This window comes from Paroedura picta, chromosome 1, assembly GCF_049243985.1.
Source record: "Paroedura picta isolate Pp20150507F chromosome 1, Ppicta_v3.0, whole genome shotgun sequence".
Lineage (NCBI taxonomy): Eukaryota > Metazoa > Chordata > Lepidosauria > Squamata > Gekkonidae > Paroedura > Paroedura picta.
Genome location: NC_135369.1, coordinates 31,608,312 through 31,632,366, shown reverse-complemented (window position 1 = coordinate 31,632,366; position 24,055 = coordinate 31,608,312). Strand labels below are relative to the sequence as shown.

The 24,055-nt window shown below is 46.6% G+C and overlaps 1 long non-coding RNA gene across 2 annotated transcripts in view; it reads right to left on the bottom strand.

Moving 5' to 3' along the window:
• Positions 1-24,055, bottom strand: part of LOC143835110 (uncharacterized) — a 76,280-nt gene that overhangs the window by 50,898 nt on the left and 1,327 nt on the right. The gene's annotated exons all lie outside the window — the stretch shown is intronic.

The window sequence follows — 24,055 nt, the reverse complement described above, 5'->3', positions numbered from 1 at the left end:
AACCTGCAGTCATTCAAGTGGACAGTTTTCTGAATGACTTGCAGAAGGATTGAGTGCATTGTATGTTGTCACTTAGCTCATTGTTCTAACGAATCAAAATGTTCCAATGCTACCTCTCCCCCAACCTGCAGCGCTAGCAGCAACTTTGGGATAGTGCCCTAGATCAGTGGTCCCCAACCCCCGGTCCGGGGACCGGGACCAGTCCATGCATCATTCGGTACCAGGCCACAGCTCCTCCTCGTTCTCCTCCACAGCTGCTGCCTCGGGGGCTGCCCTGCCACTCTGCCGCCGGCTCACCTTTGGTGTTCTCCAGCGGCCACCATGGCTGGGGCTCCCCCTCAGTGTGGCACTACGCAGCTGCTGCTGGCAGTGCCCCCCAGTGGGCGGTGGGAAGTCAGGGGTGCTGGCGGGAAAGCAAGTGGAGCAGGGGCTCAGGCAGTGGTGGCGAAGTCCGACGGCAAAAGACTGCCCCCCCCCGGGCCTCAGTAAAATTGTCAAGTGTTGACCGGTCCCCGGTGATAAAAAGGTTGGGGACCACTGCCCTAGATTATGAAAACAACCTTTAGAGGGCAGAGCAAAAGATTACACTCTCTGTTCACATTCAGAGCACCTCAAAGCTAAATTAAAGTTTAAAATAATAAAAATTAGGTGAACCAGTTATAGATATTTCATGTAGAAGAAGAGTTGGCTTTCATACCCCACTTTTCGCTACCCAAAGGACTCTCAGAGTGGCTTACAATCACCTACTCTTCCTCTCCCCACCACAGACCGCCCCCCGGGAGGTAGGTGGGGCTAAGAGAGCTCTGAGAGAACTGTGACTGGCATAAGGTCACCCAGCTGGCTGCTTTGTGGAAGGGTGGGGAATCAAACCTGATTCTCCAGATGAGAGGCCTCCACCCTCAACCACTACATCACACTGGCTCTTGTGTTTAGCCTGTGGATTACCCCATGAAATGGGGGTTGTTGTGAACTCGACCGCTGTCCTGAGTTCTTTCCAAGAAAGGTGGGACAGAAAATGAGAGGCCTGAAAGGCATGATTGCCAGTGCTAAGAGCTGGACTCAACTTTCTCCAGTGTTCCAGTCTTCAGCATTGTGCAAGCTCCATAAACCATCTCCACCAAATTTTCCCCGCAAGTCACTTGGATCTATGCGTAGAACCGGCCACAAGGCTCTGTATCTGAATCTTTTCCCTTTTGTCATTCGTGCTTCCTCTTCTGGCCTGAAACTGCCAACTGCTGTTATCCTCTCAGATCTTGCAACCTGAGCAGCCCATTGCTGCGGGATACTCAACAGACGCTCCTCCCCTTGGAGCCAGTCTGCTGCTCTCCTCCCATGCCCGCTTCCCCTCTTTGCTCTTCCAACCTCGTCAAAGTGACCATCACTCCAAAGGAGGCACATCCTTCCAGGGGTTTGCACGGCCCTCCCCGTTAGCGATGTGGAGGGATCGCGACATCATCACTGCCGCTTGGGTCTTGCTTCTCCCAAACTGACAGCGCCGCTCCTCCAAGGAGCGTGTTCAGATTTCAGGTTCAGTCTTGCGTTCAGATCTCCGAGGAAGCCCGGTCATTGATCTACCGTGTGCGTGCAAACGAAATAGGGAAACTTCTCGAAGCATTGCTTGGAAGGACGGAGGGAGCGCATAGAGGGGCTTTTGACTGGCTTGCTGCACACACCGAAGGATTACGAAGAATTCCGTGGGCCTAAATTAGGGTGGCCAACCTCCAGGTGAGGCCTGGAGAACTCCCGGAATTGCAACTCGTCTCCAGACTAGAGGCGTCAGTTCTCCTAGAGAAAATGGCTGCTTTGCATGCAGGGTGGATTCACTTTGTTTTTAGAGTTAAGTGTATCGTTTCAGCAAGTTATGACATGCAACAGCAGGCATCAAAATACTGGCGAGTTGGAAGGGATATGGTTGCCAATCTCCAGGTGGGGCCTGGAGACCATCCATGATTATAGCTGATCTCCAGACAACAGAGATCTATTCCCTGGGAGAAAATGACTGCTTTGGAAGGTGAAGTCTATGGTATGGCACCCTGCTGAGGTCCTTCCCCTTCCCAAACCCTGCCTTCCCCAGTCTCTCCTCCCCCAAATCTTCAGGTGGTTCCCAACCCAGAGTTGGCAACCCTAGGTCTCTGCCTTGAACTCTGCTGAGAATCTTGACCCTCACCTCACCTACTATCCTAGTAGCACATGTAACCTATGCCATGGGCCCCACATCTCTAGAGGCCCCGCAGTGCTGTATGGTTAGGGGGCCTTCACACTTATGTGGCTTGTGGACTGCAAGAATGAAATAAAAACGAGCTGTCAGTTGGTCCAAAAGTTTCAACTATCCCTGGGAAGGATTCCCTCCTGTCACAGCACAAGTAAGAGTGCCAGTTCAGGCCCCACAAATCCTTAGACTGGCTCCAGTCATATGGGCCCTACAAATCCTTAAACCAGGACCGGAAAAACAGACAATCAAATACCATGGCATCTAAGATCCATTAACCAGTCTGACTGCCTATAAGGCATTAGCGCACAAGATATCTAGGTCCATAATAAAAGTTCTCCAAGCCCTCCATTTTCATAGTTGGTTCCCGTCCCCTCCCCTGCCCTGCACAAGGACAAAATACCTGGACCCCACCTCTACAATCAATGTCCTTCTCTTTACACATTTACCTTTACCTGGGGCCTTTACGCACGGGGATCTTTGTTGCAAATTGTTTGCGGAATGAAAAATTGCCATTTAAAATAGTGGAATTCGTCGTTATGCATACCTGCCTTTGTAGTGGAATCAGTTGCGTTTTTTAGCGTTTCCCACAGGCTTCCGGTCTCGGCAGAAATCGCTAGAAAGGAAGCGCTATTGCCAAGCTCGTCCCGCCCCTGGCCGTCAAGCAGCCAATGGGCAGCCGTTAGCATGCTCCCAAACAGCCCCTTTCCCTTTAAGAAAGGTTTTTTTTTTTAAAAAACAGACCCATAGCAACGAATCTAGGTAGATTCGTTGCAACGGAGAGACCCATCCAGCTGCCTAATGTGAGCTGTCGTTTGATCGTATGATCGTTGCCACGCTGCCTCGAGTGATAAAAAAAAAATCCCCCCCCCTCTCACGGGCCCGATTTTCGGCTGAATTAATGTGTAAAAAATAAAGGGACTTTATTTCAGCAAATGGGCTTTTATGTGGTTTGTGCTTAGTGACTAAAGGTAAAGGACTGAAGCCAGGGAAGCCTCTAAACAGAAAGAGGCTCGCCGGTGCGTTTATCCCCGCTCGCTCGGAGAAAAAAAAATGGCGATCGCTTCGCTGGAAGTTTGGAGGACAGGCTCAGGAGGAGGGACTTTGAAGAAACCGCAACAATGGTAACGCACAGGTCTTTATCGCTAGTGTTACAGATTGTTTGCAAGAGTGTAGCGCTTTCCGGAGGGTGAATCCACTTTTTGGGATTCCCCTGAAAGCGCTACAACGAAGCGCTTTTTGCTGATCGGTTTCAGGAGTGTTGCAGATTGTCTACGACGTCATGAGTTAAGGCAAATCAATAGCGTTTCCAATTAGCAACCATTATGCGATTTTGAAGCTGTGCAAAAAGCCCCCTGGTTTTCTACCCATTCTCCATTCCTTCCCTCTTCCATCTCCATTTCTTGCTGATCAGCCAGTCTTTCTTCATCATATTTGCATGCCTATTAAGAAATCCGTCCTGGCTGGTTTGCTCTGGCCTAGCTGGCCTGGGAGGAACATAACTTAGAATAACTTATAACTGGGCATTTGCTAGAAGTAACATAGCTCCATGATTGGTTTTATTGGATTGTCATATATAAATTGCTACAGTATGGTTGCAGTTGACCAGTTCAGTCTCACTGCCTTGTGTTTTTGTCTTCATTCCCGTTTCCAGTTTTATTTTGGATACTGTACTAAAGTTAACTTTCTGGTTAAATACTTGTACTAAAGTTAACTTTTTGATTAACTTGTGCCAGACTGGGACCCATGTATACAACAAACAATGGAGCTGGTGTTCCATCTCTTCACATTTCTTCACTTTTCACATGACATGGGGACTGTTTTCATAGAATTATAGATAGAATCATAGAATCATGGAGTTGGAAGTGTCCATAGAGGCCATCTAGTCCAACCCCCTGCTCAATGTAGGATCAACCTAAGGCTTCCAGAATAAGTATCTGTCCAGCTGCTGCTGTCAGTGAGGAGAAGCTCACCACCTCCTTAGGTAGTCAATTCCACTGCTGAACTACTCTGACTGAAATCCCCCCCCAATATGTAGTTGATATTGTTCTACACATAGTTTAAACCCATTACTGTGGGTCCTATCTTCTGCTGCCAACAGGAATCACCCATCACATTTATGCATCACATTTTTATTACTCAAATGTAATACTTTATACTTCTCCCTATTAAAATTCATTTTTTTGGCTATGGCCCAATTCTTTGGTCCATCTAGATCTCCTTGAATGGTAGCCTTTTCCTCTGGGGTGCCACACCCAAGGAGGACCAGGGTGGGGGGCAGAAAGAAGGTGTTTTGAGGCAGGAGTTTTCCAGACACCGCCCCCTTTCCAAGGCATGGAAACCACATGAGAACACCACCCACGGGTCAATGGAAGTGGCCAGTTCCCTGCTTTCACCACAATGCCAAGAATAGCTTGTGGCCACATCCATTAAGACAAGTTATAGGGGAAAGTCCGGGAAGTTCCCAGGGAGCTCTCATGGAGCTCCAGGGATCTCTGCTTGATAATCCCTGCTCTAGAATCTTACAATCCAACCCAAGAATGGCACTGAATAGACAAAGCAAGCAGAAGGGGGCAAAATGTTTGTTTCCAGATCCAGAAGTTTTCCTTTTTGCTGAGATCTGACCCGAGAGCCCCCAACATCTGGCTAGAGACGGAAATGGGGTTTCCCATTGGATAGTATGAGAGTGAGCAACCCCTCCTCCACTCCTGTATGCCTTGCTCTTATGATATGACCAGTCTCTGACACATTTCTATCCAGGAGGCTAAGGAAAGATTTAGAAGTGATTTAGGAGCATTAGAGACAGACACCCAACGCAAGGGGGGGCTGCTTTTATCAACCTCAAGGGAGATTCAAAATAAGCCCCTTGGATCCAATCAAAAGCCTGGGTGGATTTAAGTCAAATAAATCATTAAGGAGGGGGCACGCTCACATGAGCACCCTATTCGAAACCTGCCTTTCGGCTGCCAAGTGACACTCCCTTGTATTCCATCGACCTCAGTAGGAAAACCCGTTAAGAAACAGGCAATTAAATCGGGGGGAAATTAAACTTGTTCTTTTGGGCCACACCTTCCTTCTATTTGTTTTTTTGGGGGGTCTATTCTTCAGAGCTGATTGAGCTGAAATGTTAGTAACAAGCGCATTAAGGCATTTTCATGTTTTTTTGCATTGTTTTTTTGCACATCAGGTTAGTAAAGGATTATATCTGTCGGCAGTGGTAATCCCTGTCTGTTTGGAAAATGCACAGGCAACTCCCCCAAACGTCAAACATCTGCCCCATTTTGCAGCACATCTGTCATTCCCCTGGATTTGACTGGCAGTTCTTTGGTGGAAAAGCATTTATTTCTGCTGGAAATCAACACGCAAATAGTAATGAAAAGGCCTTCTCGATCTTCCACCATTCTGTCGAGTTGGCAGTTTTATAATTTAGCATTTTGTAGCCCCTAAGAGGACCCTTTTTTTTTTTTTTAAACCCACCATCAACTGATCTGGGCATGACGGCCACCTGTACATTTGTAAAATCGATGAATGCATTTAAAAGACCCTTTTGCGTCCGCTGCTTCAGAAGCAGGGCGGATTCTCAAAAGAGCTGAAGACACCCAAATTAGTACTGAACAGGCATTAAATTGGTTAGTGTTGCCGCAGCACAAAAACAGCCAGCCCCTATTTTTAACGACTGACTAATTACCGGCAGATTTTAATTATGGGGCGCGTGGAGGCAGGAAGGAGTTTACAAACTTGCCATCCATTCTAAACACACATGTGTGTCTTGGAACGCACTGCCGCTTCTCCCCCCGCCTCCTCCCCCCCCCCCGGTGCCAACAGTCAAGCTGGGAAGGGCTGGAGATTCTCATTGATGATATTGGAACCATTTAAACGCACGTGTCTCCTGGAGCAGACAAATGACCACGAGCGACCAAATCCAACCAGCAAACTCCAGGCGATTCATCACTGCTTTCTTCCACGAGAAGCCTATTCCTGTGTCATATTTTGTCACTGAATTTTAATAACAATATAATATGACTAGCAGCAACACTGACCAAGACAGTCATCATCTTTGCCAGGGACTTCACAGAAGGCCCAAGCTTATTATTGGTGTGCTGCTGAAACTGTAATGGCCTGGGCCGTTTTGACAAAGGCCATTCCTTCCAAGAAACAGTAACTCTTTTAGATATTATGACTGCATGTACCAGGAGGCTGCCAACCATTCCTATGAGGAATATGCACTACTCACAGTCCTCCCACTACTTTGTGTTACCATGCTGTCTGAAAGGAGCAACATGCAGATCCCCCCCCCCCACATGTACAACCTTTGTACATGTTTTGTAAAGCCCTGGTTTTTCAAGGTTCTTGTCTATGTGAACAAAACTTGAAACTCTGTACATTGCCCCTTTCAGACAACATGGCAACCACATATATCTGAAGGATCTGCATACAGTTGCTGGTCACCTGGTCCACATGCACTGTAATGTTGAAACATTACTGGAAACACCATTGTGCAAGCTGTGTAGGTAGGAAGAGGTGAAAGAAGCAGGAAGGCAGTGCTGCTAGTCTTAAATAAAGGAGGGCATGAACCAACTCACAAACTAAAGTTTCTAACACATTTTGGCTGGTTTGTGCTTCACAAAGTCAAGTTCATGACAGAGCAATGGGCACAAGCTGTTCATGGAGGTTCATGCAGGTTCATGGGTGGATACATTTCCACAGAGACTGTCTCAGCTCACTCAGAATGTTTATGGAACTACAAAGCAACAACTTTAGAGAGCATCTCTATCATAATGACAGTTATGTTGGGACTACATTTCCCAGCGTGCACTGAGTCACCCTCCATTGGATACTGCTGAAACAGAATATAAGGCATTCAGGAGAGTTCTCCTATGACTTTGACGTCTTTAGCTTGTACAGAATCCATTCTATGTACACCTGAACCTCCTGAACCTGCATCTGTTAAAATAACAGCCATAGTTTATAGAACAGATCCTGTTCTAGCTAGAGACACCAAACGCACAAGGACTTCCCTGGGATGCTCCTCTTCATGCCTTCTGAGTTCACACAGGATCTGTTCTATACATTCCTGAACTTCCTGTGCCTGTCTCCATCAAAATGACCTCAGAAAGCAATTTCCTGGGGGCATCTTTTTTTGAGGGGGGGGAGGCGAGCTCAGTCCCCATAAATCCAATTTTCAACAAACTTGTAGAGCAGATAGAGAAGACTCAGCCAGAGAGCCCCTGTGAATTTGGTTATCTAGCATGCCAGAGGGGGTGGTCTTCCACCTCACAAACCTCAGAAACTGAACTGTTTCATGAGTCAGCTAAAAATTTGTGATGATCCGTGGTTTGTGAATGGGCCACATCCTGGACCATGAACTGAAGCACAATTTTCCTTGTGTGTGCCCATCTCTACTCTTAAAGCCACATAGACCATCCCCCAAAAGAAGACTAGCATTCTTGTAACCCCACCCAGTGTGCCACTCACCAGCTCGCCATTTTGAATTCTCAGAATGTTTCTCTGATTGAATTTAAACATATTGTTTTCTTTTCAAACACAATTATCTGCTCATTTCAGCTCTCAGTGGGGTTTATGGCTATGGACTTCCATCTGAAAAAGTCTTAGACAGAAGGGCTAGGACATACTTCCTACCTGGAGAGCCTTTCATCCCGCTTCTGGTGTATGGATATGTAAGGGCAGGGTGGGGGGAGAAACCATGTACATCAAAATCCCACCAGGGTTAGTTTTACTGATTAGCCCCTCCTTTGGACTCAGTTGTGACTCCTGGCAAAGTAAACACGGGAGTGCCCATCACACATGGCAGCATACATAGCTTTCTTCCTGCACTTTCATTTATGCATTCTTTTGTGTCCGCATTCTTTTGTAGCTGAGCTCTGGGGATCAATGAGAGTTTGGGTTTACTTTTCCATAATGGCAGCATCAGGGTCCATGAACACTCAAAGAGCTTACTGAGACAAGTTCTAGACCTGGCTTCATGCTAAATTGTCCTTTTTTCTGGCACTCGGAGAAAGCAAAAGGAAATGAAGTAAGGATTTGGGGTTCTGAATCGGTTGTGTGATTTGACAAGGGAGGTGCATGTCTCTTGCCTGACAGTGGGAGGGGAACTCAATGCAAGTCTCTTACCCAGGATGTACAGCATTCTGGAGCTAGCCCTCCTGGTGATCCCATGCTCACTAAGTACAAATTCTCTCTAGGTTGCACCTAATAAAACAATCCATGCTATTCTACAGCAGCCCACTTCATTCCAAGGATGCCGTGAATCTTATCTAGGGATGTGCAGTTTTTTTTCAATTTTTTCATGTGTTTATTTTCATCATATTTATTATTACAGGTTTTTCATTATTATGTTCACTTTCATTTCAATTGCTTTTTGATGGAAAAGCCTCTCTTACCCACTCCTACTATGGCTAACTATACTCTGAGGGGCAAGAGTACTAGTTACTGGGCAGCCGGCCAAAGGGCATATAGTTGGAAACAGTAATTCTCTATCTTAATGTCAGGCCTGCTGGGACTACATTTCCCAGAAGGCATTGAGTCAAACCCCATTGGATACTGCTAAAACAGGATATATGGTGCCATAGGAAGGGTCTTCTTCCTAGTTACCATTGGTTGTGTTGGCCATGGGGTCATCATCCACAAGTGCTGTGGCCACCATTGCAGAAACAGCTGCTACCTGCAGCTCAGAAAGTGTGGTGGGAATAGAAAGAAGAAGAGGTGAGCGAAAGGACTCCTCTCTCTCACACACACACATCACAATCACCAGGGAAATAGAAGAATGAGTAGAATTTGTTCATTCATTGTTTACCTCATTTGTTTTCATTATCAAAACAAATTAAGCAAACAGGACCTTTTTTGGTTCATGTTTCTCTTTGTTTTGAAAAACAATGCACACCTCCACCCTTTTCTCCTTTTGGCCAACGAAAGTGAAGTTCACAAAGCGACTGGTTTGCAAGAAATCTAGCATTACAATAACACCTGCAGCCCATGGCTGTTTTCATATTGCTTTCAAAGGGGAATCTAAGCAGGTTGGAATTAGTACTCTCTTCCTACATGATTGGAGTTGATGGGAAAGGTCATGGATTTAATTAACAGCTCTGTCTCTCCAGCTCGTCTAGGATGGGTTCATGATATACCAAATGACATTATGATGAAGAGAAAGTTTATCTATATTGAAATGAACTTGAAGAGAAGGGGAGCTTGTCATGCACTCTCAGGTTTCTAGATCTGCCCATGTGAAAATGCAGGTAATTTTCATATTTGATGCATGGATTTCTCAATTTTATTTTATTTATTTATAATTTAATTTATACCCCGCCCCTCCTGACAAAGTCAGCCTGAGGCGGCCCACAAAAAGATAAAAGATAAAATACAACAATTTCCATAAAAACCCGTCAATTAATCCACAATAAAATAGCAGTACAATCTAAAGACTCCAACAGATGGTGGAAACAACATCCCTCCCCTATCCCAGTTGGTAGATCATCTATCCCAATGGCATCCATACTCTGGCACAGCAAGGTTGATCTAACACAGCACTTTCCACTGGGCGGGACCTCCAGTTCGTAAATTCCAGGACAGCTCTTCCTCCTCTTACAGGCCCTGCAGAACATTCTTAAATGTAGAATTTAACATTTAATACCTACAGATACAAGATGGGAGGGGATTGCAACTATATTGTGCTTCCCGCCCTCCTTCATTACTTTGGGCTGGTTTACAAAATTAAAATTTAGAACTTGATTTTTGATAATGCTTGTAGAAACCTTCACAGAAATTCGAAGGCTTCCAGCCACACCCATTGGTCAACAGCCTTGGGTCATGCACAGGTCATGGTATCTCTCTAGGAAACTCCAATCCTGGGCTCCCATTGTCCTCTCTTCCTGGGGAAGAAAGAAGGGATGTTCTGATCTTGTCACAAATAGTTGGCTTTCTTTACAGCCTACTTAAACATTCCATTCTCCCTCATTCAGAAAATGTCCACCCCAAAAGAAATAAACAGCAGGCAAGAAGTTCAAGCTCTTTTCCTCTCCACTGTTTACCAAAAGAAAAAGAGAAAAAACCTGGAGATCCCACATTTAAATGGTCTACAATCTAGGAGGATAAAACTACTAAACAGATCCATTAAAATGTTTAAGAAGATAAACTATGAAAGCTGAATCTATGTTATTAAGTATATCTCTGCAGTGCCTCCCAGCTCAAACTCAAAGTTTATTCTTCTACATGACGACGGCAGCAAGACTTGCTTTGGCTAATAAATGGAAAACGCAAGAATTACCTTTGATAGAAGACTGGTTGAACAAACTAGCGGACTTTGCAAAGATGGCCAAACTGACATTGATAGTTAATGAAAAAACAGAAGAGGTGTTTCAAGAGCAATGGCGCCCATATCTGAATTATTTAAGGAGAAGATAAACTAAAAGGGGACACTTAATGGAGGGGGTTTAAGTGCAACAAATGAAGACTATATTTTAAGATTTTTAATATGGGGTCTTCTTTTCCAGCATTACAGAGAGGATGAGGGAGGAAGGACATCTGTGTGATACCTTTTCTTACTCTCTTCTTGGATGCAATTCCCAAGGGGGGGGATCATTGGCAGATCTGAGACTGACATGAGTGTCAAAGGTGTTGATCTAGGAGAACAGATATAGCATAAGCTAGACTAAATTGCATTGTGTGGCATCTTTGTATGTATCCTAGATAATCCACTGTCAATGTGGACGAGGGGGCTTAGAGGCTCAGGTGTGACCATCTCAGAATCCCTCTAGTGTCTAGCGTAGCTTTGAGACTAAGCAAGTGTTTCATGGTAGTATTAGCACAACTCTCTCTTTGCTTCTGGGGGCCCCAAGTGAATATGGTCATGGATGGCAGACTTTCTTGCTCAGTCACCCTTGAAGAAATGTCCCAAAGGCTCTTCCCACTGTGTTTGCAACAAGCTATGCTAGACTCCTTCTGACCTCCAAAAACAATGTTTTGAGTTCCAGTCTTCTGGATTCACAACTGATTGCATGGTTGCTTTCTGGCCTCAAAGAAAGGTTCTTATTTAATGGGAAGGGGGTGATTCTTAATGTGAGAGGGTCATATGTAGAGGGAGAAAATAATTCAGCGATATTATAACTTCAGCCCTGACCTAGCCCAGGCAAACCCAATCTCATCAGATCTCAGAAGCTAAGCAGAGTTGGCTCTGGTTAGTATTTGGATGGGGGGCCACCAGGGAAGCCCAGGGCTTCTTCACAGGAGCAAGCATGGGCAAGCCACCTCTGAATGTCTCTCACCTTAAAAACTCCACAGGGACACCATAAGTTAGCTGTGACTTGACAGCACCATTTTTTAAAAATCTAACTTCATGTTTGACAATGGAGGTCAAGAGTTCTGTCTCTCCAAACAATTCCTCCATTTCTGGGCTAAGGGTAGGCAGATATTCCAAGATCTGTTCCACACAATAGTCATTCATATTTATACGGGGGGGGGGGGCTGTCCTCCCATGTCCTCCAGCAGCATTATGTCAGAAAAGAAATACATCAGAAAGGAAATGATCTGTTGGTGTGCAATACAAACACACACGTCATGGGATGTTTTCCTGCTGAAGGACAATATCCATGAGCTGGTCGCCAGTGAGGCTAGGGACAAAATGAGATGCAATCGTGGAGGAGCTCCTAGTTGCTCAGACTAGTGAATAAATCTGTCCCAAAGCTTGGCGTAACAGCTGGTACATTCCGGACTCTTTCTGTTAAGCGTCTTGACTGGGGTGCCCAGTCTCATTGCAGCTTCTCCTTTAGACCAGAGCTGAGTGGGGGCACACAAGCTAGCACCTTGGCACACTACAGTCTTTCTGGAGTCCTGACATTGGGAAACCAAGTTTCTTCCCCTGTTCCTGGTCAAAACATGGATACACGATGAAGCCCCCTGGTCTGCAGAAGGCTGGGGAGAGAGTTCCACAGGGGAAGTTATATCTGTGTTCTATGGTGGTCAGCTGGTACAAGGGTGTCCAGAAATGCTTCAGGTTAGATCCTGAATGGAAGTCCATTCTTTGCAAAGAGTGCCTGGCCTTAAGGATTCGAGAGATGCGACGTTACAATCTTACCATCACTATAGCTGGGACAGTTTTGGGGAATTGTGCTATTGATTAGGCTATAAGCCTAGCAGAGCAACAGCTAATAAAAATGCCCCTTAGGGCATGCAGCTGAAAAGTTATTTATTTCTGCCTCTCTTGCCTCCCCAGCAAGGACCCAGAACATCTTGGCCGATCCTCCTCTACTCCAGTTGATTCTCACAGCAACAAACCTGAGAGGCAGGTGAGGCTCAGAGATAGTGTGGGGACCAAGATCCCTTTTCACAGCCAACTGAGGAACATCCTCCACCCCACCCCCAGGCCACCCAGTCTGGGCCTTAGTCACTCCATGTTATCCCAAAAGCTCTGATCAAAAATTGGGGGGATTGGCTATGTAAGAGTAGGATAACAGCAAGGATCTGGTTTGGAGGGATAAGTCTGGAAAGAGGATGTTCTTTTAAGCTGCATTTGATGTGTGTGTGTTTCCCACAGGTGCAGGGATGCTGAGTTCATGAGAGGTCAGTCAGTCATGCCAGGCTTCAGTGATGTTCTCTTGGGAAGGTTGGCCTGATTTCCATTTTGTCTAGGCCAAATGTCCAGTCCAGAGTCCTAATTGAAATAGTCTTCCTGCTAGTTCACCTTGTGATTGTTGGCAAACCGGTTGGGTTGTTTGCAAGTAGCTTAAGCTTCCCTGAGTTCCATCAGGTTCATTCCCTCCTTGGGCATGTGGAGCATGAGTGCTCCCAGCAGACTTGGCAAAGGGTTTGAGTCTATCCTTGTCGACCCCAACAGGCAGCCACACAGAACTTGAGTTCCAGAATAAATTCTTATTTCCTTCCTTCCTTCCTTCCTTCCTTCCTTCTTCCCTCCCTCCCTCCCTCCCTCACAGTTGCTGCACAGCTGCAAAGTTGTTCAACAGGCTGCTCAAACCAGACAGCTCAAACCAGACACTAGGAGATCCGAGACATGGCTCATGAGAGAACACACCTGTCAAAAACAGCATGCTTACCGGCCAAACATGCATGCCATTTAGTTCTCGCTGTCTCTCACTGGTTCCCATGATCCAGGAACCGCTGTTGACTAATAACTATCAGCAATGGGGCAAGGCTACAATGTGGAACAGGGAAGGGACAAAATTCCTCATCCTGCCTCTTCCATCAGTTGAGCTGTGCAGATGCAGTGCTGATTTTATGTAGTCTTTTGTATTGTGAATACACTATATATCCACTCTGTACATGTATTAATATATGTACCATTTGCTGGGTCAGGGATTCCCAACCAGGAGAGCTCTGAAGTGGCATGTTTTGGGGGAAGTTGGGGTTGTCTTCTCAGCTCCTGCTCTTCTTTCCAGCCTACATGAGGCAGGATAGGGGGAGGGAGCAAAAGGAGAGTTGTGAGTGGTGATGTCACTTCTGGGGATGTGGCAGGGGGCGTGGCCAGTTGACATCACTTCCAGCCTGAAAAATTATTTTAAGGGCTCCTCCACAGTCAAAAAGATTGAATATGCTGTTTGCCTGCAACTTATCAGATGGCATATATACATGAGTATGGGTACAGAGTATAGAGAGGATAGATTGATGCCCCCTCCTGACCAGATATTTTAAAATATTTACTTATTTATTTCGCAACTTCTCGACTACCCCTCAGCATAGCTGTCTCAGGGCACTTTCCCACATGTTTCATTATAAAACATTATGAAACCTATAGTAATTCCTAAAAACAGTACAACCAATCACGTCATTTTAAGCATAATGACTGAAACTGTTAAAACCAATTAAAACAATCAAACCAATTGCTGCTCTAGTATTAAGACTCAGTGCTGTTAAAGTAGCTCTTGATTATAGGCTATGAACTTAAAGTTCAGGTTACAGATTTCGGGAGGGTTTTCATCCAGAGGGGAGATCCGAATATCATCATTGCTCCTTTCTCTTTCAAGTAAAAATAGGGCTGGTGCCCTAGATGAGAGCTAATTCAAAGATTGTAAATAAACTACATGCATGAATGCACCATAGAAGAAGAAGAGTTGGCTCTTATGTGCCAATTTTCTCTACCTAGAGTCTCAAAGCGGTTTACAATCCCTTTCCCTTTCCTCTCCCCACAACAGACACCCTGTGATGTGAGGTTGAGAGAGCCCTGGCATTACTGCTAGGGTTGCGGGATTTGGCAGCTGAAGCAGCTTTTCCTGCCCGTAGAAGCGCTGGCTGCTACGGGTGGGAACAGCCACTTCGGCTGCCGAATCGCAAAACCCTAGCAGAACAGCTTTATCAGTGCTGTGGTGAGCCTAAGGTCACCCAGTTGGCTGCATGTGGAGGAGGAGCGGGAAGTCAGCATTCCTAACCACTACATTGACCACTATACTTAGCCACCATGGATGTGGAATCCCTGTATATTACCATGTGGCGAGTCACCCAGCTGGCTGCATGTGGAGGGGAAGCAGGAAATCAAACCTGGCTCACCAGATTAGAAGCCACTGCTCTTAACTGCTACACCATGTAATCTGATATCCAGAAGACAATTTGCAGATCCCTAGAAAATGTTAACAGTGTGTCTATGTGTGCGGGAGGGGGGGTCCCTTCTGTTTTCTAGTTCTCCACCCACTCCTCCCCCACATACAGTCCCCACATCTTTTCCTCCTTCTGTTATTCCAGACATTGTTTTAAAAAATCAGACCCTGTTACTTAGAAATAGAATACTGTGATAAACATGCTCCATAATTATGCTGAATGGCCTGCCTCTTCCTCTCTCCCCTCCCCAACCCTTTCTAGGATTCTGTACAATGTGGCACTTAACCACGGACATTAAGGGCCTGATTAATGGCCTGTGATGACTGGTAGCTAATCCTACTCTCCGAGAAGTAGGATGTTCCTCCCTTTCCCCCCGGTGGAGGGCTGAAAGAAGCAGTTTTTGCTTTTTGGACGAGAGCAGGATAGAGAAAAACAATCTGTGGTTGAGAGCATGCAAGAAAAAGTTGGTAAGAGGCTTTAGACAGGCAGGAACAGTTTCTTGGATTTTGCTTGTGCACTGCCTGAAGCTTACCAAACCAAAATAAAAACATACAAGTCCTGCTGGATTAAATCAGAAGTCCTTCTAGCCTGGCTTCCTGTTTCACACAGTGGCCAGCTCAATGTTCTAGGGCAGGGGTAGTCAAACGCTGGCAGGGGCTCATGGGAATTGTAGTCCATGGGCATCTGGAGGACCACAGGTTGACTACCCCTGTTCTAGGGAACCAACAGACAGGTATGGAGTCCAAGGCCTTCTCCCCAATGCTGCTTCCTATCACTGGTCTTCAGAGGCTTGCTGTATCTGAATGTGGAAGTTTCCATTAGTCACCGTCCTTCCACAGATCTGTCTAATCCCCTTGTGAAGCCATCTGTGTTTGTGGTCATCACTAAAATCCCCTGGCAGTAGTTCTGCACAGCAGCAATTGTGGCCCACCAGGGAGAGAAGAAGAAGAGCAGTTGATTTATACCCTACTTTTCACTACCAGAAGGAGTCCCAAAGTGGCTTTCAAACACCTTTCCCTCCCTCTCCCCATAACAGACACCCTGTGAGGTAGGTGGGGCTGAGAGAGCCCTAAGAGGACTGTGACTGGCCCAAGGTCATCCAGCTGGCTGCATGTGGAGGAGGAGTGGGGAAGCACACCTGGTTCTCCAGAGTCTGCCATTCTTTAACCATTATGCCACTCCGGTGCACTCAAGTATCTTGTTGATTCGAAATTCCTGGGCAGGTTAGTGAAAAGAGATAGGGCTGTGATCAGAGACTGTGTTAGCAGATTCTCGGGGTATGCGATCCGTAATCGCCGTCCTGGCCTCATTCACTTCGAAACATCCTGCCCAGCTAATAGTCAAGTCTTTTGCTTTGGATTGACTCCCCACTTCCAGGACTGTGACTCAGAGAACAGGAAAGTGTAGTATTTCAAGAGCAGCTGCCTCTTTCAGAACTTCACAGAACTTTTGAACTCCCCGTGAACCGTTTGTAAAAGGCCACTGTTCTTTTCAGTGCTGATGCTCTTGCTCCCGAACACAGCGCTTAGCTTTGCATCGTTCCCTCGCCAGCCGCAGTTCAAATTATTCTTTTCTTCTGTAGGGGAGGAATTGGAGCAGCAGTTCAGATGTGGAAAGTTATCCTAATCTGTTTGCTTGGGCATTCCTTCTAAGGACCCACACTCTTACGCAGTCCCAGGCGATAACACACTTTGTCCCTCCTGCTTTCGGGATGCTGTAGTCTTTGCTCTGATGTCTGCTGATTTTTATGATTCACTTGTTAGGGCTGAATGTGTTATTTGCTTGATGCTTCTGCTTTTAATAATTTTGTTCTGCATAGTATTTATGCCGCTGGTTCTTCTGCGGGTGTTTGTGTGTTTTTATCGCTTTCCACGGAGTAGTGCAAGATGCTCTGAGCTTGTTCCCTGTTTCCTGTGGTCTCTAAATAATGTTGATGAATGAACAAATATTCTACAGCAGGGAGAGTTACCTGGCATATCTAAGGGCTGGTTGCAATCTCAGGAGATGTCTTTTTTTTCCTGGTGGACTAATCAAAAATGAGGATTCCACACTTTAACGACACAGATTTTTAAAGTGATGCAAGTAAAGATGCAGTTTCCAATTATGCTGCCATGCATGGACACATGTGTTCCATTGACCATGAAACCATTAAACACATGAAGTTGCTTTGGGTCTATGAAGGTCTACATAGACTGCTCTGACTATCAGTGGTTAGAATCATAGAATCATAGAGTTGGAAGGGGACATACAGGCCATCTAGTCCAACCCCCTGCTCTATGCAGGATCAGCCCAAAGCATCCTAAAGCATCCAATAAAAGTGTGTATCCAACCTTTGCTTGAAGACTGCCAGTGAGGGGGAGCTCACCACCTCCTTAGGCAGCCTATTCCACTGCTGAACTACTCTGACTGTGAAAACTACTCTGACTGTGAATGTTGTCCATAGTCTCAGGTGGAAGTCTGTCATGTCACCTACTACCCAACCCTTTAACTAGGAATGTTGGGGACTGAGCCTGTGGCCTTCTGCATGGAAAGCAGAATGGCTCTGAGCCATTGCCCCCATCCTTTAAGACTAAGCCATGGTCCCACGGCTTATCACAATACATTCCCTCACTGTCATCTTGAGGTCACCAATCACTTTGGATCATTTCTCGTGAAAATACGGAGTCCCACAAGAATCCTGAAGTCTGCCATTCTTGCTCTCCAGATGCCCAAGTTGTGTAGCCCATGGACTATAGTTCCCATGAGCCCCTGCCAGCACATGCAGAACCACCCCTGCTTCAAAGGATGGCAGAGGATTAGAACATAATCTAAGTAGAACATAGTTCTAGACAGCTTCAGAAAGGTAGCCCTTTTGATCACCAGTAGAAAATTAGAGTCCAGCAACATCTTGGAGACCACCATGATTTTCAGGGCTTAGACTTGTGAGGGTCCAAGCTCCTTCATTAGTTCTTCTTCTTAGTGTTGGTTGTTCTACCCCACTTTTCACTGCTCCAAGGAGTCTCAAAGTGGCTTCCAATCACCTTCCCTTCCTCACAACAGACACCCTGTGAGATAGGTGGGACTGGGAGACCTCTGACAGGACTGTTCTGATAGAACATCTCTTATCAGGAGTGTGACAAGCCCAAGGTCATCCATCTTGCTGCTCGTGGAGGAGCAGAGAATCAAACCTGGCTCATGAAATTAGAAGCTGTCGTGCCTAATCACTGCACCAAGCTGGTTCTCAGGGATCTCCATTCCTATGTGCATCTGAGGAAGGCAGCCAATTGTTGTGCTCTCAGCCTCTAGCTGCTGCCCACCTGTCCACCCTGAAGGAAGAGCAGGAGAGGGTTTCCCTTTCCCGCTTGGAATCTCAGTGCTCATGGGCTCAGTGGGGACATTTTGAAAGCTCAACTGGAAAACAAAGTCTCTGGGGCTGGCGGTTTAACCTTTCCCATGTGCCAGAGGAACTGCCGTGGTGGAAGACATCTCCTCAAAGGTAAGCTGGGCCTTTGGTGGCTTTGGTGAAATTTGGATTAGTGGAGATTTTGAGCAAGTGGGGAGAGGAAAGGGAAGGCAACTGTAAGCTGCTTTGAGCCTCCATCGGGTAGGGAAAAGCAGCATATAAGAACCAAGTCTTCTTCTTCTTCAAGTGAAGAACCCAGCCCAAGAAGCAGAGATGTTAAGCTGACAGGTTCTAATTGGACACTGATCTATAAGGTATTATCTAAAGAGGAGGGGGCTTTCATTCCTCTGCTAGACCTTGATAGCCCCAGGGTCTAACTCAGTATAAAGTAGCTTTATGTGCTACACAGATAATTTCAGGAAGAAGCTGAGTTTCAAACAGCAAGAAAAGTGGGTGTGGGAAACATATGGTCTAAGTCCAGAAGCCTTCCAGACATTTTTAAATGCCTAACAATTGCACAGCTCGAACTCATTATCCAGAGTCGTGATCCAGAACAGCATTCCTGCTCTGCTGAGGAAATGAGATGTCCTAGCAACTTCTTCTCCCTCACCACCAGCATTCTGTCTCTTGGGTTTTGAAATGTGTTGGTGCCTCTGAAATCCTGCAGTGGGAAAAGCTGCTGGGAAGGAAATTTGGAGTGCAGAAGCAACACCCAGTTATCTACTGCCATTGCACCTGTCATAGTTATACAAATATTTATAACCGACTGATCCTATAGGTTAAGTCAACATACACATCGACTTACACAACTTACACAATTTTTAAATGACCAAACATAATGAAATCTCACAACCTCACACACACACACCTCTGGAAAGATGGAGCCCACACCCCAAGCCTCTGCAAATATAGTCCTCTCAGACCACCTGCAAACAAACCTCTTCAGGGTAGGAGCTACAATGGAAAAGGCATGATCCAAGTGGGCTACCCTGAGCAGAAGTGCAATTGAAGACTACAACTGGAACATGGGGAGACATGATAAGATGTGTGGGTGCTACGCCATGAACTGTTGTTACAAAGAAGGTGTTTGTATGACAGGCATCTAATGGCTACCATTTATGGGGAAATGAATGTAGCCCCCCCATGTGCCAACCACATTACAATACTTGGCCATTTTATGCATGCCAGTATATTTTATATCTATTTTTCCAAGTTGTGTGGTTCCTCCGCTGTGCAAGGGGAACTGCCAAACACGCAGAAGACAGAATAGTTCAACAAATCACCTCCCACACACACACAAACATAAACGTAAAATTTTGTAAGCTTTTGACTCCTGCAGCTTTTTGGATGCTAACACCTTCAAGTACTTGGTCCAAAATTATTATTATTATTTAAATGTATTCCCGGCCACTCCCGGCAAGCCAGCTCATGGCGGGTTACAGAATTTAAAAACCCACAATACAATAATCCCTCTTAAAAACCCAGTTCAAATTACAAATTGCAATAGCAAGCATGGCAGCAAAGCAAACCCACCTACCCCTGCTGGGGCAACAAGGCAGCATCTGCTGGCCACCACTGATGGAGCAAAAATGTGGTGTAGTATCTTCCATTGGGGGGGGGGTCAGATCTTCTCTCTGCACTGGCCTCAGCCATAGACCTGGCGTCTTGTTGAAAGCTCCTGCAGGGCCCATAGCTCCTCTGGGAGCTCATTCTACCAGGTAGAGGACAGGACTGAAAAGGCCATGGCCCTAGTCAAGGCCAGGCAAGCTTCTTTGGAGCCGGGGAATGACCAACAAGTTGGTACTTGCAGAGTGCAAAGCCCTGCAGGGGACATAGGGTAACAGGCGATCCTGCAGATATGTTGGTTCCGGATTGCGTAAGATCAAAACCAAAACCTTGGACCTGATCTGGGCTGCAACTGGCAACCAATGCAGCTGCCTCACAACAGGGTGGATGTGGGCTTTCCAAGATGTTCCTTTGAGGACGATAGCAGCTGCCTTTTGCACCAGCTGCGATTTTCAGGTCAGGGACAAGGGCAGGCCTGCATAGAGCAAGTTACAGAAATCTATTCTGGAGGTGACTGTTACTTGGATCACCATGGACAGGTGTTCAGAGAACAGGTAGAGTGCTAGTACCCATGTCTGGCAAAGATGGAAAAATGCCTGGTGGGCTACCTTTTTGACCTGTGCCTCCATAGACAGTGAGGCATCCAGGGTCACTCCCAAGTTCCTGACAGTTGTGTCCCAGCCAAGGTGGGTAGGCATGCTTCCTGATCTACCTCCCTCCTATCTAGCCACAGGACCTCCATCTTGGATGGGTTGAATTTCAGGTGACTCTGCTCTAACCACCCAGCTACAGCTTCCAAAGATCTGGCAAATGGATCCATGGGAAGTCCGGGAGGCTGTCCATGAGGAGATAGAAATGGGTGTCATCGGCATATTGATGACAGCCCAGCCCAAAGCTCCAGACCAGCTGAGCAAGAGGGCACATAAAGATGTTAAAAACTGTGGGGAGAGCACCGCCCCCTGAGAAACTCCACAAGGGAGCTGACAGTGACGTGACAGCTCTACCCCCACTGCAACCCTCTGGGACCAATTGTGGAGAAAGGAGCATAAACAGGTAAGGGCTGTACCCCATATCCCCATCATTTCGAGGTGGTGGGCCAATAGCTCATGATTGACCACAACAAAGGAGGCCAACAGATTTAACATAATGAGAATGGCCGAACCACCCCGATCCAGCTGGCGCCGGAGATCATCCATCAGGGCAACCGGCTCTGATTCCACCCCATGGCTAGGATGGAAGCCAGACTGATATGGTTCGAGTACCAAAGTTTCCTCCAAGAATGCCAGGAGCTGATCCACGATGGTCCTTTCAACTACCTTACCCAGAAACGCAAGATGCGAAACCAGGTGGTAGCTGCCCGGGTCCCATGAGTCCAGCGATATTGCACTGTCCCCACCCTAATGGGCTCAGCCAAGTTCTGATCTCATCCAAGGAGGCTTTGATGCTAGAACAACCCACACACACACACTTGGAGTGTTTCAGCTGACAAGGATTCATGGAAGAACCTTCTCACCTCCTGCTTGTAAATTACTGAACTCCTACACACATGCACACATACAAAGGAACTGCATTTCACGCCATGATCACAGGCATTCTGGTGAAATATGAAGACCCATTCAAGAGTTATATCTTTCCACAGAATGGAAAAGTAGTATAGAAGCATATATATATATTTAAAAATCAAGCTTTTGATTTTTGTGTACAATTTGAGATTTTGAATGCTTATTCCACTTTCCAGCAAAATAAAACAAAGCCCAGGGGCTCATTAAACAGTAAACACTAATAAAAATTCCTTTCTACATAAGCTTTCATGAGTCAGTGATCACTCCATCAGATGCATCAGCTCTGACTCATGAAGCTTATGCTGGAAATAAGTTTCATTAGTTTTTAAGGTGCCACAAGACTCTTGTTTTCTTCTCCTGCTACCGACTAAGACTTGGACCCACCTGGGATTATCCCTCCCATCAAGGCACTTCCCCCTCCAACAGCTAAAATAACAAAACAGGGCACATGAATGTGGCAAGATTGCACGAGGGTCACATGACACCCCCTCCCCCCTCCCAAGGGTACTACTTGTTTTGCCTTACCTTATCCTACTTCTGGTGCCTCAGAAGTAAGGAAACCGTTTGGGAAGCTGGAGTTTTTCAGCACCATGGATAGAGCACAAGGGGAAAGGTTTCAGCACCAAGGACAGAGCACAAGGGAAAAGGAACTCCTGGCAGCCAGCTTTCCCGGAAAGATTAGCTCCTGCTCCAAGGAGGGCTGTGTAGAAACTGGATTAAGATGACATATTTCTAGATGTATAGAAATAAGTAACTGAATTCAGCCAGTAAGTGTAGAAAAGTGAGGTATCCCATCGGAGGGAGTGGGAGCTGGTGGTTTTGGAGGAACCGTAGTGTGTGTGTGTGTGTGGGGGGGGGGGGATATTTATTATATAAAGTCAGATATCCAAGGGAAGAAAATGAGATCATGTCTGTCTGTCTTCCTAGAGGCTGCTCAAAGGGGTTTCCAGAAGGACCCAGAATGCTGGAAACAGTGAAAAGCGCAGGGTGGAAGCTGTATAACTTTGAAGGGCACTCTTTCCAGGGGCAACATGGAGGGATGGAGAGGAAAAAATGGTGTGTCTAAGGGGAGAGAAGGCACATTCTCAGGAGAAAGTTGGCCATAGCAGATAGAATCTAGTTCAGGGGGCTGCAGTCATTTACAATGAAAAAGCCAAACGTCAAAAGCAAAACATAAGCCCACAAGCGCTACTATAAGAAAGCCCATTTTTTAAACTGAAAATATTTACTGATAATTGACATCTGGATTGATAATCTATAACGTTTCTGCAGACCAAACATTAACTATTGCATGCCACACAAGAAGTCATAAATATTCTCTGGCATAAACATGGGCATGGTTTGCGCTGGGATCACTGGCCCCTCTTCTGTTCTATCGTTTCCCTTTCTATAAAGCATCTCTAAAATACCATTTAGCACCCTAAACAAATTTACCTGCCATTCTCTCCAAGCAACTCCTCCAGAGCAACCTGCCTACCTGCCTAATGCACCTTAACACAAAGCATTTATTTCTTTTAAAAAGAGCCACACTGAGCTATAGCTCCAGAGCCCTGATCAAACCGTAAGACCCTCCCCCCCAACCTTATACACTCATGTAATTTGATATATGGTAGACAGAGGATCAAGAAACGGACATTGTTGACTTTAAAATAGCTTCACTCTCAACTTCTTTGCTTCTGTCACTGTCTGCCCTCCTCTGCCCTCTCTTTGCTCCTCCAATAGCCTGTAAAACCCAGTGCCCTAACTCTGCCTGTCCCACCCATCGCTAGCACTATTTACCTGCCAGCAACCACCTGGCACCTTCCATTGGTGGATTTAAGCGCCTGGCTAACCCTCAGCCCAATCCCACTGGCATTTTCTAATTGGTCTGGCACATCTAGCGGTTCCTTCTCGGCTTCCCTCCCTTGCGTCTCTCGACTGCCTCAGCCTGCAAGGTGGAGGGCAGACCCTGCAACTTTGCTTTCTTCTGTACAAAGCCAGGGCTTCAGGCACAGCGCAGGTCTAACTTAAATGTTCCGGTTTCTCCCAAAGAATTCAGGAGAGGCTGGTTTGTTGCAGAAATCAAGGCAGGGTTGGTGAGCACAAACCATGGGGGCCAAGAGGCAGCCCACCCTCTGCAAGTGCTGTCGATGGAAAGGGCAGGGACTGCCCAAGAGATGCATCCCTGGCTGTGATGTGACTGAGCTGCAGGGGGCAGCAAGGTGGGAGGGGGGCTTCAGAAGAGGAGGAGGAAGAGGAGGAGGCAGGAAATGGTAGGCATTAGGGACAACTGAGGACACTGCCGCGAGTGCTGGAAATTTCCTTGCCCCCCACTCAGCTTTCGTTTCAGCCAGAAAGGCAGGCTAGAGGTAAAGTGGATGAATTTGGTCTGATAGGTGCAGGAGGGTTTGGGACGGCATGTGAGAGAGACAGAGAGGGAATCCCATGAATCTTTGTGGCCCTTCTTGCAGAAGGTACCAAAACGGGATGCCTAAGAATGGGCGGGGGGGGGGGGGAATGAGTGGAAGCTGTCCTAAGGAGCCATGACAGCTTCTTGTTCTGGTTGCGAGGAGGGCCCTGGGTGTTTGTTCTGGCTGGCTGGCTGGCTGGCTGTTGATGCAGGCAGAAGTTTTTTGCAGGAAGGAAGGAAGGTGTGGGGGGAGGGGGCTGCCTCAAGGGCCTGCTCTTGCAGGCCTCCTCGGGAAGCTGGTGGGGATAAGCAGGGAAGTGGGACATGGTGAGGAAGCGCCCGGCCAGGGCACTGCAGCGTAGGCGCCTCGCAAAGGGCCTCTGGGCCGG